The 14,122-nt window shown below is 46.5% G+C and overlaps 1 non-coding gene across 1 annotated transcript; it reads right to left on the reverse strand.

Annotated features, from left to right (window-relative positions):
* Positions 1–13,023: 13,023 nt before the first annotated feature.
* On the reverse strand, positions 13,024–13,095 carry trnag-ucc (transfer RNA glycine (anticodon UCC)). Its single transcript has one exon. It is a non-coding gene; the product is annotated as a tRNA-Gly (tRNA).
* Between the last annotated feature and the right edge of the window lie 1,027 nt (positions 13,096–14,122).

The following is a 14,122-nucleotide window of genomic DNA, read 5'->3' on the forward strand; positions in this document are numbered from 1 at the left end:
TCAGGGAGACTGGTCGATCTGTCTTTCCTGGTTTATCTTCTGAGGTCAACTGAGACATAACATTCTGACCACAGTTTAACCCCTGATTCCACAACAAGGTGGGGTGAAGCCAGATGCAGACTAGCCTGTCTGTGGGCTGGGAGCTCAGACTGCTTTAGAGGCTGTTCTAGAGGCTGTTCTAGAGGCTGTTCTAGAGGCTGGCCACTCTCACATGGGATCAGAGCCCTGGTTTAGACATGCAGATTGTGTGTGTGCTAACCCTGAGAACAGCCCTGGTCTAAACATCCACCAGAGCCCATCTGAGAACTCACTCTGGCATGTGACAAAGCATACAGGGACAACAGGGACTTGAGGTCCTTCTTTAGTCGTTCCGTGTCACCCACCCAGGTCGGAAACAAAGCAGAGCTGGCATATCTGCTCATACACGGGATCCACTGGGAACAAGGCTGACCTTAAAATGACCACTGACTACACAGGCCCCTTATGTGATAAACTTGAAGCTAATTACAGAGAGGGGTTGCCAGGATTCTCATGTTTCACCCTTCTCAGACAGAGCAAATATGTAAACAGTGAATTTTTCTATGTAAACCGATGAGGATGGGGTGGTTCGCTGCTGTTTCTGACACACAGAGAACAATGGCATCATCAGCTGAGCAGCAACACCGTGTGTCATCAAACCAGTGCTGCTGCAATTCCTAATCTAAGGTAAAGAATCCAGCCAGAAGGGTCAGATATCAAACTAAGATTAAAATATCTTGGATTCCCTCCCAACATTCCAGAGGTTGCATTCAGTACATGTGTTCCACAGTTGCTCTGCAACATTTATAGAAAGCAGAACGTAGACTGAGTCACAGGAAGTAAAACATTATATGATGTGCGAGTGGACTATATTGTGCTTAACCCCACACTCTGTGACGTTGCCCAGGCCTGCGGGTTCCCTGTGTTGCAGCAGGCTCCTAACCCCCCTGTCCTGCACAGCAGGGCCTAAACCAGGTGAAGGATCATGGGCTATATAACATTAAAAAGTAGAGAGTTCCGACTTCGGACCCCTCATAAAAAGTACTCTGCCCCTGCCTGGTCGTTCGAGTGTGTGTGTGTGTGTGTGTGTTTGCGTGATTAGAGAGTTAAAACAGTGCACCTACAGTAGGTGTGGTGTCATATCTCCCAGGGTGTAGACTGATCCCTGTGTCCCTGGGACGTAAGGAGTGCCCCGTGTGTGGGGGGGGGGGTCCACAGGGACGACGAGTTCCACCTCCGCTCCGCTGCAGACAGCCTGGGCATAACCTTCACATGAGAAACAAGACAGCAGCACTGGGCTAACATGCTGTTTGGCGTGATAAGATTACAGGACAAAAGTGGAGGAAAGCAGACAAGCTGGTCTGGACTCATCCTTCTGAAAGGATGGGGAGAGAGGGAGGGGTCTGGGTTCTAATCCCCTCTTGTAGGGGCGGGAAGCTGAGCTGGAGTGCATGTCCATGTCAGGGTGGTGGACTGTGTATGGCAGAGCAAGTCAGAGCATGTGGACTTCCCAAACACATGCACATGCACGCTTGCGTGTGTACACACACACACACACACACAGACACACACACACAGACACACACACACACACAGACACACACAGACACACACACACACACACACAGACACACACAGACACACACAGACACACACACACAGACACACACAGACACACACACACACAGACACACACAGACACACACAGACACACACAGACGCACACACACACACACACCGTACTGATAGCATCAGGTCCTCTGTGATGTTTGCTCCCAAGTAAGACTCAGACCTCAACACCCACATCCAAAAACTACTGACACTACGGTATTTAAAAAAACAAGACAGCCAAAAACCAGCAACTCATTCTTCTACTAAGTCTGTCTGAAGCAACGCAGCAAAGCAGGAGAGTTGAAGATGGTGCAGGTAGCTCGTCTGGTTAGTTGAAGATTGTGCAGGTAGCTCGTCTGGTTAGTTGGTCCCCTGCTTGACTGTTGAGACGTTGGTGTCAGCGAGTGCAGGTGACCACATGGAACGGCTGCAGCGACACAGCTCCTGGAGGCTTCTACTGTTACCCCAGCCCCCCCCCCCCCCCCCCCCCCCCCCTGTGTGCACTGCCAGGCTGGCCACTCTGGCAGACCCATCAATAATCCTGAAAGCAATAACAATTGTGAAGTGAATTCCCAGGCATGCAGGATCTTGCATATAGGTGCTTTCCCTCTCTCTCCCTCAGTATGTGTTACTCATCCCCCTTCTCTTTCCTCCAACTCTCTCTCTCTCTCTCTCTCTCTCTCTACTCTCTCTTTACTCTCTCTTTACTCTATCTCTCTCTGCTCTCTCTGCTTTCTCTCTCTACTCTCTCCCTCTCTCTACTCTCTCTCTTTCTCTCTCTACTCTCTCTCTCTCTTTACTCTCTCTCTCTCTACTCTCTCTCTACTTTCTCTCTCTCTACTCTTTCTACTCTCTCTCTCTATCTCTCTCTCTCTTTACTCTCTCTGTCTCTTTCTATCTACTCACTCTCTCTCTCTACTCTCTCTCTACTTTCTCTCTCTCTCTACTCTTTCTACTCTCTCTCTCTATCTCTCTCTTTACTCTCTCTGTCTCTTTCTATCTACTCACTCTCTCTCTCTACTCTCTCTCTCTCAAGCACCTGGCACAGTCAGGTCTCTCTCACTACCCTTTTCACATCATCATGGCCCTCCGTGGATTAACAGATACCTACCAAACTTCCCTATTCTCTCTCAACTATTACATCGGCACATAATATCCCAACGGCGTTATTAACTTGTAGATAAGTGTAGGTCATATACAGAGACAGACTTGAATTGGAATTCTGCCATCACTCTTCCTCTTTATGCTGGAAATGGTGTCTGTCACACTAAAGCCCTGATGGACAGTATATCTATATCTATTTTTCCAGATGTGGTGAGGGGCGAGTGTGCTTACGTGTTACAGGCAGCCCTACAGAAACAGCCTCCTCTCTGGCATGACGTCCACCCCAGGTCACGAAACGTCTCCTGACAAAAGTACTGTGGGGAAGTTACGTAACGGCCAGGGACAGCTGCCACTGCCGAGCCTGCTCTGCTAATGGAAGAAACGTGTGATGGATGCAATGGTAATGAGATCATTTAACGAGGGGCGAGGAGAGGAGCCAACCGCTGGCCCGCTCAGGGTGTCACATTTAACTTTCACATGCCAGTTGTCATGGTTTGAAGGGACAGAGAGTGTCTTTTCTAAAATGTACACTTTTTGCTATAGGCCTACTCTTGTACGGCGTTGTACAGATATGGTCAAAGAAAGTAAAAAAACATTGGCAGGTTTTTGGATAGCTTGAAACGGAAAAGCTGCGGTTTCTTTTATTCAAATCGGCGCAAAAGATTGCAGCTGAGTATAACAGTTTTTTTTAAACCAGCTGCCTTTGTCATACGGTTCATGTGACTTTCCGACGGTGTGTGTCATTATCGTTGTCTCCATCTCTTGCAACGACATATAAGTTGGCCGTTATCAAGAACTCCCAATGTTGCAAAGAGACGTCTTGATCCACTGCGGTTTCCACTAGCCTGCCCTCTCCTCACATCTCGGTGGTTGAAGGCTTGAATAGCTAATGGTGGCGTTCATGTCGGCCGCCCACTCGGCGCATCAAGAGAAGCTGTTGTTGGCATGACGATGCGGGGTGAGAGAGCGAGCAGTGAGGGTGAGTTTGTGCCACCAGAATCATAAATCCAATCAAAGAGCCATGTATTCTGAGGAGAGGAGGTCATTCTAGCGGAGCAGCTCGTTCTGGAGCAGGCAGGAAGAGCTCGCTCCACATCAAAGACCTACTGTGAGCAGAAGACCAGATGAACACAAGCTATTCACTGCTAGGAGACTGAGGAGAGAAGACGTAAGAGCCATTCAAAGACATAGGCTACTTGATGACAAGAGACTACTGTACACCTACTCCTATCTCTGATTACTTATCTCTTGGTATCGCTTATTGTCTCTTTTGCGATGTACACTCAAACATTATTCTCAAATAATTCAGGGAATCTGAATATGGGTATTTGACCCACCACCAGAGTCCTGAATAAAGAGAATGTCTCAAGCAAAGTAGTCTCTCTAAGCAGCACTGACTCACAGGTGGTGGGGTGTTCCGGTTCAACAGGTAACCAGACAGAATCCCTTCAACCGCTCACTCACACAGCCATCCCCTCAGGCTAAGAGCCCAACCATCAACAGAAACCGCTTTGCTTTAATTCATGTTGCCGTGTTCCAATTAGGTATTAGGGTTTCAGGGTTCACATGAATGCAATGGTGAGTTATTGCGAATGAATTCTGTTTTTGTGATATTGTGAATCTCTTTAATTGCAGCTGCATTTATTTGGTAATTTCTTGCCACTAGATGATTTGGTTGCGGTGTTTTGATTTCTCTATGTTGTGCTGATGCCCGTGTTGGCCAGGATACTCCTGTAAAAAAAAACAGTTTTAATCTCAGTGACTTCTTTTCCCAGTTAGATAAAAATATTTTTAAAAGCAATCGGCTTTGATGATGCCAACTCCAGCTCCTCTTCACCTTCTTCCTGTCTCCAGTTCACTGAATGTTCTGCAATATTCAACAGACTTTTCTTTCCATGAGAGGGCTCCAAGGTAATATTACCATATGGAGATCTGATGTGACCTCAACAGTTCGTTTACATTATGTACACGACAGTAAAAAAAAAAACACTGACATTATTATTTCTGCAAACTTTGTTCAACAACAACAAAAAAGGTATGTTGGCTGGAAAGGTTGACCTTGGAAGTGCTCAGTGTGTTGAAAGTTTTCAGTTCAGGTGGTCAGCTACAGCAGTGAGACAATCTGTATGGTCAGCTGTCGTTACCATGGAGCTGGACTGACCTCAGACACCTGGTGATTGGCTGGTTGTCAGGTGGGCTCAGTCCCTGGACAGAGACGACCTCTCACTGGACCAGGAGATGCAGCACAGCCCATGAAGAAATGGGAGATGTGAAGATGGAGGGAGGGGGAGGGGGAATAGAGAAAGAGAGGGAGAGAGAGAGAAGGGGGGAGAGAGAGAAAGATAAAGATAAGAAAACTTTATCGTCCATTACATTTGCATACAATGAAAACAGACAGACACTTTGGGAGAATGACTCGACTGCATTTCAACCACATGACTTCACAGCAGTAGTGTGTACCTCCTGAGTGGCAGGTGTTCCGCTCCATGGCTCAGACAGAGTAAACCAGGACTCCCTCGCTTGAGCAGGAGAGACGCTTTCACACTGAGCGCGCTCAAGTGTCACTCTTCATTGTCACCCGGTGTGATAGGCAGCCAGCTAGTGAAACCAGAGAGGCCCATGGCCCAGAGCCAGTGGCAGAGATTGGTGTATGATTACCAGTCGCCCTCGAGGCGGTCCTGTGTTGCGTCAAACCACTTGAAGATGCCAATGTGCTCAGATCATTCTCTTTGTTTTTCTCTATAGATCACCTGAGATACTGTGGCATAAAGGTGTTAGGTTACATACCCCTGCCTGCCCCACCTATGTCTAAAACAAACCCTGTGCTTTGTTGACAATGTCAAGTTTCTAGAGGAGGAAAAAATTGTGCTGAAAACAGGACTGTCAGACTTCCTGCATAAATTGCTGCAACCAGCATGGCAATAATGAACGCATCATGTGAGCTAGTGTTGTGAAAGCACACGCAATTGTGGCTTGTTGCAAAATCTGTGGCAAAACAGGGAAGTGAAATTTGCCTGAATCTGTGTTGTTTCTTGATTTTGCCTGACAGACTAGAGGGTGACTGAGGGAGGCTTTTCTGGACAAGCTGCATTTCTGTGAGCTCTGGCTGTCTGCCCACTGGTCCCTGGATACCTGTGTGGAATCTGTTTCCATCTAAAGGCTTGCATTAGGGTGGGGGTAGGGGTGGAGAGGGGGGTGAGGGTAGGGGTGGAGAGGGGGTGGGGAAGGAGTGAAGATAAAGCAGTACCTCCGATTTGCAAAAACAGAGATGAAACAGCCCCAAAGCCAGTTAATAGTTTTGCTTTCTTGAGGCTGAGTTCCAATTCGAGCATTTATCTCCATTTAGGTCTAACCAGTCACAGATGTCGGCTGTTACTTGATTTAGGTTAAAAATAAACTCCAGTGCCATTTCACTAGGGATTAGATTACCTGTGGTTCGGTAATCAGTCATTTTGGCTAACTAGAATTAGTCCAGTGTGAATAATGCTGTCTCAGTTATTTTCCCAGGCATGCAGGGCTGTGGAACCACAGCGACTGGTCGGCCATGTTTCTCAGACCTCTGCAGCCACAATAACATGTCATCTTATGTCCAGAGACCCAGTCCTGCTCCTCCCAGGTACATTAAATATATAGAAAAGGATTCCTGATCTGCCTCAGAGATGCTTGGTTCAGCCAAGCACACACACACACACACACAGTCAGTGAACCAGTGAAGGGCCAATCCTACTGGAGCAGCAGTAGTGCACCACTGCTTTCCTTTCACGCTATTTTTCTTTGGGGGGGATTTGGAAACAGCCTCCAGGCCTCTGAGGTTCTCTGGGAGTAGCTGAGGAATGTCTCAGTAGCCTCCAGCCATGCAGCGTGAGGCTGGAGGCTGGAGGCTGAGGACTGGGGTCTAGCCACACTATTTCCTCAATAGATAATCTGGAGCCTGGTCATATTTCAGTGGTTTACTCTATGTGCTTGTAAGTGTCTGGTGTAACTCTTCTGCTCAACATCATAGAGGCCCCAGTGAACACACAGATCTACTTCCATTCCCATCGTAAGCCTCTGCACTTTAAGGATGCTATATTTATCACAAACCTCATATGTTCCGGATTTTTCTGTGTGATCCTGTCCCTCACATCTCTTTAATGTGCGTGTCCACTTCCTAGATGATGTCTTAACACAGACATTTCTACAATCCCCGTCTTCAGATTGAATGGTGCTGTTACTTCAACAGAGTGGTTAGAGGACGGCACACCAGACGGCTTGAATGGTTTTCATCTTTTCTTTTCCATTCATTTGAAACAAAAGCCATCAAAATGTATGTCCCACTAATTCACAATGTCAAGAGTACACATTGTTGCCATGAACCACAAGTCATGGTATGACCACTACATACTCGTGGGCCTCCTTCATTGTCTCGAACAATCGACAAGTGAATCATTTCCTAGGCCAGAGCATGGCGACAGCCAGACAGCTCACACTTGGAAAACTGCTGTCTCATGAACTAGGACACTGCCTGGGGCTCAACATTGGGTTCAAAGTCACCAAACAACAACGTTAGTGACTAGAGTTATGACAGGGTCTAACAGACATTAACCAAGCCTGACCAGGACTCAACGCCTGACATCCTTATCACCACCGCCTTTGTGTGACCGCAGCTCCCATGACTCCAATAAACCTTGGTGGGGAGTGCTAATTCAGTCTGCTGAAGGACGGGACCTGGCTGGGTCCTAGCCCTGGCCCTGCCGTGCGCTAGCTATCCTCCATATCCTCGCTCCTCTTCCTCCGTGTGTTTATGTTCCATGCAGTAAGCAGGATCAGGGCTCACTAGTGCCATATCAGCCAGTCTCACTTCCTCAAAACATTTCCTGTGGAAATGTGTGCACGGACCAAACAGGCACGCCATGTGAAGGAAGTACCCTGGGAGCAGAGAGAGAGAGAGGCGCAGAGAGAGAGAGAGGGGGGGGAGAGAGAGAAGATTGATTTTAATACAGAAGTCAAAATCTCAGACTAGACAATGGACTGAGACCACCAGGCAGCAGCTGAAGGGGAAAAAAAGAACTGGACCACTATTGTTGAGGAAAAAGAGAGGAGAGAGAGAGGAGAGAGCAGGCCAGGAGGAGCCAAGGCAGACTAAACAAACCCCATGTGTGCCGCAGGTTTCTGTCCAGGTCGGACAGGGTGCTATCAGCCTTCCCCCTGATCCTGCCTCCCCTGCTCCACACTCCAACACAAACACCCCCTTCCACCCCTCCCTAACACCCTTCCAATACCCTTCTAACCACAAACCAGACCCCCCTCCCCTTCCACTGTTCCTTAAAACCAGAACACTCGTTTTCCCACAAACGTACGTAGACAGAGAACAGATTGTGTGGGAGTCTGATCCCTGAGTGTTTACTGAACAACTTGAGTCTGTTGGCCGGCTCTCTTGATGTCACTGCTAGTCCAAGAACCACGCACAGGAAGCAGATCAACATCAGTGTAGCCATAAATGTTCTGTGGTTAAAATACCCGTTGTAAGGCAACTGTTTTTGATGGAAAGGCCTCTTGCCTGCGAGAGAGGGAGGGGAAGAGGCTCAAATAAACAGCGAAGAATCAGATGTCTGTCTCCTGTCCTGTTTTCCTGTTCCTTCTTAAAAACTCTTTCCTTTTTTGCAGGATTCAACTGTGCACTATAAACAACTTTGCAAAATCAGTTGCTGTTTTCTTTGAAACTTTATTTGGAGAAGGTGGAGAAGGTGGGAGGAGGTGGAGGAGAAGGAGAGGTGAAAGAAGAGGAAGAGGTGGAGGAGATAGGAAGAAGTGAAAGAAGAGGAAGAGGTGGAGGAAATGCAGATAAAGCAATGTGAGGGAGAAGTATCACTGTGTGCACACAGAGGTGCTCTTATCAGAGGCTGAGGCCTGGATCAGAGCAGCCTCTGTCACACAGTCCACGAAGGGGCCCTGCAGCTGCAGAGGGCAGGCTGTTTGGAGGAGCAACCGCCATCAGGCGCCTCTCTCTCTCTTTCTATCTGCGCCCCCTCACTCCCATAGAAAGCTGGGGGCCACACCAGACGAATCTGTCGATGCTATTTTTGATGACGTAACATCCATATCACAGATAGCATGCAAAAGCACAGGGATACTAAATGATGCAGACACACAAACGCAAAGAGATAATTTCACAACAGGGAATGAGGTATGGTGAGATCTGATAAACAAATCCATAAAAGTAAAAAAACATGCACCAGACATCTGTGTTATGCTGAACAGCCTTTCCACCAATAGGCACAAAGAACCTCTTATGAGGGCATATCTTTTATTGCTCATAATCTCTGTTCCTCGTTTACAACCTCCCTCGTTACCCTCTGTCTGGAGCGGTTAGGGTTAGGTTTAACCCTCCAGGCCTGCACCCCCAGGCCTGCACCCCCAGGCCTGCACCCCCAGGCCTGCACCCCCAGGCCTGCACCCCCAGGCCTGCACCTCCAGGCCTGCACCCCCAGGCCTGCACCCTCCAGGCCTGCGTTCAGATACAGCTGACACTGAGACTGCCGTGTCAAACAGTCTCTTGTTGTGAGAGTCAGCTGGGAGGACCACACCCAGGGTCTGCTACACCTGAGGCTCACCTGTGAGGCTGAGGCCAGACAAGCAGAGAGCACGGCCCCTCTCCTCTTTCTCCTCTTTCTCCCCTCCTCAGGACAGAAACAGACAGACAGACAGACAGAGGGCTCTTTCAGGCATCGCCCCTCACAACGCAGCTCTGCACCCTGGTCCGTCCGGCCTAGACGCCCCCCGCCTGGGAAACCCACAGAGGATGGCTGACATGTTACAGGAAACACAAGCTGCAGAGATCTCTGCTTGAAAACAGAAACCATGGCTGGAGACAAAGGGGGGAAAGAGGAGCAGAGAGTAGAAAGGGATGGTTGGGAGGGAGGCAGAGAGAGTTTGTTTGTGCGAGAGTTACAGAGAGAGAGGAGAGAGAGAGGAGAGAGAGAGAGAGAGAGAGAGAAGGAGAGAGAGAGAGAGAGAGAGAGAGAGAGAGAGAGAGAGAGAGAGAGAGAGAGAGAGAGAGAGAGAGAGAGAAAGAGAGATGTGAATCTGATTACATGTGCAGAGGGGTGAATTGGATACACCCCATTGTTGAACTCTCCCCACCCACCCAGGGACAGATGGAGGGAGACAGGGAGACAGGGAGACGGAGAGAGAGAGAGAGAGAGAGAGAGAGAGAGAGAGAGAGAGAGAGAGAGAGAGAGAGAGAGAGAGAGAGAGAGAGAGAGAGAGAGAGAGAGAGAGAGAGAGAGGAGAGAGAGAGAGAGAGAGAGAGAGAGAGAGAGAAAAGGAGGAACATTCTACCTCAGGGGGAAACACTGTATTTAATGAGAGGATTTTGTCGAGCCAGAGAAAGAGCGAGTACAGTTACAGGTCAATGCCATGTGTTTAAATGATAGCATGAGAGAACAGTGTGTATCACCTTACTCAAAGCCTTGCCTTAGCATAATGTTGCACCAACATTCACAAGTCTGACTACTCCAGGGAGCATACAGGCAGACGACAGGGAGGGAACAGGACCAGGACACTCAGACCACAATGTATACAAAACATTATTCAGTCAAACAAATGTGACCAAATCACAAAAACAGACCTCAAATGCAAAACCGAGTTCCGGTCTTCAGGTTTCCAAACAGTGGTATAACAACACAGAACATTTTAAAAGCAACCATTTGAAGTCGTATAAAGTTGTGTTGTGGTTAGTTCGCAAAGTTAATTCATAACTGCAGATAAACACATACTTCAAGTGGATATGGTTGTTGAATTTGGCCGGATACAAATGTTACTTATCAGTTCACTTATCTGCTCAGAAGACTTTTTTTAAGATTTTGATCAAACTGCCAGTCTCATAAAAGTAGCTGGTGTGTGAATAAAGTTGTCCTTGCTGAAATACCTCCTGTATGTGATAACATTGTTGCCAGTGAAGCAGACCCCATAAAAAAATACACGATTTCATAAGAGTTATAATTGTGTCACACCAAAGCCTTCAACCTCTGGACTGAAAAAAGGCCTTACTGTGAAGAGGCCTTTCATTGCTAAGATACAAGCTGTCTTGTGTTATGGGAAATGTAACAACGTTCAGAAGTTAGGCACTTCAGCTGTGTTATTATATTAACAGTCTGTATTACAGTGACAGAAATTGTGGCATGGTCTTTTTAGACGCTGCCAGCATACAGAGTAGCCTCTACTGTCATGTCCCCCGGCCAGGCCAGGCCAGGTTCTAGTCTGTTCCGTCTGTTTATTCCAGGTCCAGTCATCCATTCCGTTCCTTCACTCCCTCCCGATAACTCAACTCCCCTGCGGCTCGTTCCCTCATCAACACCACAGCTCTTAAACCCTGGACTGTCATCCACTACTCGCCAGTTTGTTGAATCACCGACCCCACATCTGTATTCTTGGCTTTCTGTGATTGATTCTTCTATGCCTGTTTTTGTGCTAATGCTTGTTCCTGTCTACCACCAGATCACCACTTCCAATCCTCCGTTCCTCCTACCGGTACCCCGCTCCACCATCCACCAGCTACCCCACTTCAACCATCCTCTCTTGTCTCTATAAAGGTTCAGCACACAACTAGACTGACGTGTTTGTATGTGTGTAGTGGGTTAGGGTCCTCAGTTCAGCTGTGTCATGTAGTAACCTTGACTTACTGTACACATTGGTTATATAAGCTAGAAGTCAACTAAAATGTACACTATTGTTGTGATATAATATCAGGTTGTCAGTTAACTCACCTGCTTTGTGGAACGTTACACCAAAGACCGAGCATTGTTAGTGTATAACTTGAATCATAGGCCTACACACACAACAGACCTCCAGAACAGACTTAACTTACTATGTGACTCATGATTAGCGTTATAGATTGTATCTTTAGAACTATAGAAGCTATTCATCTGCCAAAAGGGCTTTAAACCTACTGTACCAATGTCATTCAGTTTTAATTTGGCATCAATCTTGCACATACAAAAACATTGACGTATAAACAAGTCCTAGTAAACGAAACAATTCTGCAGGCATTGTCCTGGACACAGACACGGCGAATCTGGAGAACCTTTTAAGAGGCAGCAAAGTGGGCAATGATGAAGTAAAAACATGTCTGGTTTCTTGTTGGTAAGAATCTGACGAACTGGCAACACAGTGATCACGTAACATATATACATAGGCCTATATATTGTCATGATATGCGAGACACTTCTTAATGTTAATGTTTATTAATCTAACATAGTTACTTTCCAGCCTTGGGGATAGCTAACTGCGTATCAATGCACTAGCCCAATTCTGTGAGTAACTTACATGTAAGGATACTGCGAAAGATAAATCAATCCCAGATAGATTTCAACAATAACAACAAATCACTACACATACAGTATGTGCTACAACACGTGTAGAAATGACACATGGCCCATGTCATGGGTGTTGCTACAGGTCAGGGAACCACTCATAATGAAGACTTTGGGACAGATACCTATGCGTTTCTAGTAGCCTATCATCACATCAGTGAGCATGACAATGATCCTGTGTAACAAACAATTTATCCTTTTAGGACAAGGTGAAAGGCCTCAAAGAACAGTTTGTACACCTTTATGACAGTAATGGTCTCTTTATTTTCTGCTGAGGTATAAAAATACCCGCTTGTAAATAAACAGTCCATCAAGATGATCTGTGGCTTTAAGCTCTGGAGTCCTTCTGCCGCAGCTGAGAGAAACACCACCTGTTCATCTCATGCTGTCACACGCACCTCTGGCCTGGCCTGGCCTGGCCTGGCACACTGGAGGAAACTGAGTATTCATACCTTCTCCCTGGAGACCGTGGAGGAAAGTCTGAATCACAGAGAGGTAGAATGGATCCTTATCTAGTGTTTCTTTTGTTAATTCAATGGAATAATTCTCTCTACAGTCAGGACAGCTGAACCTGAATGGGGGCTGAGAAGATGGAGGGGTGGAGGCGGAGGTCTAGGAGATCTAGACAGGAAGTCTATTTGAATTCTAATCCAAAACACACTGGAAACAACAGTAACTCTTTCCCGCCCTCTAGTGTAGAGTTGTAATCAAAGCAAGAGAGATAAACCACTTATGAGTGAACACTGACACCTAAAGGTGAGGAATTCATTCATCAGCTGCATGACAAACATACTTTTGTACCTGTATTAATTGCTGTGATAACGCTCCGGACTGCATGGACTGTCTCATGTTGCACCCTCTGACTCTAAAGAACCCAACGAAGAACAACTTTGTTAGATTATATTTAACTGTAATATATCTTTTGTAAAATAAGTTATGCGTTGGCCGGGAATCGAACCCGGGTCAACTGCTTGGAAGGCAGCTATGCTCACCACTATACCACCAACGCCTGCGAAAGGTGTTCTCACCAATACCACCAACGTATGCCGAAAGGGATTCTGGGAATTCCAGAATCTTACTTTCCGTTACTTTTCCCATTCTTTTCCCCTTCGTTCTCTATGATGATAATGATTTCAAGAGGTTTTTATAAGAAAAATTAAACTTTATAGTGAACAACAATTTATTTGAAACTTTGTTGTGAACAATTTATCTGAATCTCTTCGTGTAATTTACGGCAACTTATATTTATCCCACTTAGTACTGCTAGTTTATGTACCCTTAGTATAGTTAGTCCACATATTTAAATTTTAGGTATATGTTTATTGTATGCACCTTCCTGCCAAAGCAAATTCCTTGTCTGTGCAAACTTTCATGGCGAATAAATCCCTTTCTGATTCTGATTCTGGGGGGTTCCTCGACTGTAGACACAACATGTCACTGTACAGTCTCCCCCTATAGGACGCATCAGGAACAGCAGGTTTGTAAAACTGTCAGGGCCGTTAAACTGAGAGTGCTCCAGGTCTGCAGCCTCCCCCATCTCGCACTACCCATCACTGCATTGTTGCCTTCTTTCATTCCTCGTTTTTGTCCTCCCTTCTCTTCCTTTAGGACTTGCCGCCGGAGAGCATGAACTTAAGGAACCCAGCCAGGAGAGCTCATTTAACGCCTAGTTGGGACGTGACCATGAGCGTTACTTCCCCAAAAGTGTTTAAGTTGTTCTCAAACTGTCTACTGTGCCCTGTCTGTTCTACCTACACATCCATGGTTTAACTTTCCGTGGGTGCACCTGAGCCAAGGCCCAAACGGGTACATGTCATTTAATCAATGTTTGACATGCTATGTATTCATAGTGTAATGACAAGTGGAACCACAAGTGGAACTTTAAACGTATCTCCCTGTCAGTAGTTGATATTTTGAAAATTGAAATGTGTACACTTTAATTGTAGGCCTACGTGAGCTAAAGTCAACAAAGAACAATAACTTTAGCAGATAATGTAACATACTGTAGTATATCTTTTGTAAAAAAAAATATTTGC

Source organism: Osmerus mordax, chromosome 8, assembly GCF_038355195.1.
Source record: "Osmerus mordax isolate fOsmMor3 chromosome 8, fOsmMor3.pri, whole genome shotgun sequence".
Taxonomy (NCBI): domain Eukaryota; kingdom Metazoa; phylum Chordata; class Actinopteri; order Osmeriformes; family Osmeridae; genus Osmerus; species Osmerus mordax.